Raw genomic sequence first — 2202 nt, 5'->3', positions numbered from 1 at the left:
TTCCCTACCTCTATTCCCATCTTGTTCCAACTTGGAGTACCATACCCGGGATAAATACTGTCAACCTAAATATTAATAATTATTTCCAATTTGGGGTCATCAACAAAAGTTATGTACATATATTTCATGTTTTCACCTAAACCATTGATGATAAATAGAACAAAGTCAAACACAGAGAACCTGTATCACATTCCTTTTCGTTTCTGTTCTTAGGATTCTATTTATTTTTCCTCTAAATTTTAACAAACCTGATTTATTAAATCATATTGAGTTGCACTGTCTAATACAGTAGCTGTTAACCACATGTGTCTATATAAGCCTAAAATTTCCTTAACTAAAATTAAATAAAATTTAAATTAATTTCCTAAGTTGTACTAGCTACATTTCAAGTACTCAAACTCATGCTTCCCAAGGCTATCATATTGGACAGTGCAGCTATAGAACGTTTTCACCACCACGTAAAGTTCTATTAGACAGTACTATTCACAAATGCTCAGCATAACCTTGTACCAATACTAAAACTTCTAATTTTCTATTGATTCATTAATCAACTGTTTTGTTCAACTGGTCATGAATATGCCTGTCTGTGCTTTTTCCAGACCACATTTGACTATATTATCTAAGAGGATATTATGAAATTAATTGGTGAAATAAACATCTAGTAACTACAGTAGTATCCTGATCTATTTGGTGAACAACTCACTTAATTAGTCATGTATTGCTTTGTAACAATATAAAAACAAAAACATAGTGGCTTAACACAGTAATATTTTCTTATCTTTCGTGTTTTCTATTCTTCTAAACTATTTTATTTATTTATTTTTAAAGAGAAGGAAAGAGAGGGAGAAAGAGAAAAAGAGAAATATCTATGCATGAGAAAAACATCGATTGGTTCCCTGACTGGGAATCAGTTGGCGACCTTATGGTTTGCAGAATGAGGCCCAACCCACGGAGCCATACCAGTTGTGGCTCTCTCGTCTTTTCTATGGGTTAGGAATTTTTGAATGGCTTAGGTCAGGGTCTGTCATAAAGCTGCAGTTAAACATTGCCTGTGACTGCTATCATTTTAAGGCTTTCATGAGGCTGGGAAATCCACTTCCTAAGTGGATTGGCAAAATGGTATTGACTCTTGTTCCCGGGCCTCAATTATTCTTCATGTAGGTCTCACCACAGGATGTTGTGCTTCAGTGTCAAAGCTTGGCCATTGACTCCCCCAGATTAAGCAATCTGAAAGACCTAGCTAGATACTTGAATGTCTAATGTGACCTACCTTTATAAGTCATACATTATCACTTCCATCATATTCTACCAGCCACAGCAGAATCAACTATGATTCACTGTGGAAGGAGAGCACACAAAATAATGTCATGAATAACAAGATACCTGGTTGATTGGGGGTACCTTGAAGGCTTAATATTACACCATTCAAAATAGAAAATAAGCTTAGTTTATCATGGCTTATTATTAGCATATCCCTCCTTGCTCCTGGGAAGCATCTCCTAAGAGCCATCTCTATACTATTTTGTGAGAATTCCCCTAGAACTAACATCAAGTTTACTGGTTTAGTTTCTGGAATCTTTTTGTCATGTTTTGAAAATTTGAATTTTTCCTGTTTTTAAACTTGTACTCCTATGTTCCAAAGATCACAATAATCACATCTGCAGGATTGCTTTTTCAAAAAATTTAAGTCTATCATTTTTATGAACCTGGAGATTTGCCTCTAAGCACAATAGTTGAGTACTCCCTATTAATTTTCTCTCCTCTCCTCCACTACTATCACTTTTCTCTCCTCTCCTCTCCTCCACTATTGTGCAGTATATCACAGTAATTTTTATTGAATTCATGTTCTCTCAGTACATTTTTGATTCTGTGTGCAAGTGTATGGGTGTGTGTGTATGTTGCTTTCTACAAGACAGAACTATGAAAAAGAATCACATTTTTATATACATATATGCTTATTATATATTAAAATTACATATATATATATATAAATTACACATATGTAATTTACATATAATTTCTGGATTACCAACTAGCTTTTCCATCATTGCTCAGAATTAAATTAAGAGTAGCAGTTTTTCTTATCATTCATTTTATCTTTTAATAAATGAAATAATCAGCATGGAAATTCAAGGACTTATTAGATTCTGGTTTTTATTTTAGAAAAAACTGTAAGAAAATAATTTTAGAATGAGTTATATC

The sequence above is a fragment of the Furipterus horrens genome, unplaced genomic scaffold (assembly GCF_987537825.1).
Source record: "Furipterus horrens unplaced genomic scaffold, mFurHor1.1.pri manual_scaffold_17, whole genome shotgun sequence".
NCBI lineage: Eukaryota > Metazoa > Chordata > Mammalia > Chiroptera > Furipteridae > Furipterus > Furipterus horrens.
The sequence above is the reverse complement of the archived record's forward strand: the minus strand, read 5'-3'. Positions refer to the sequence as shown.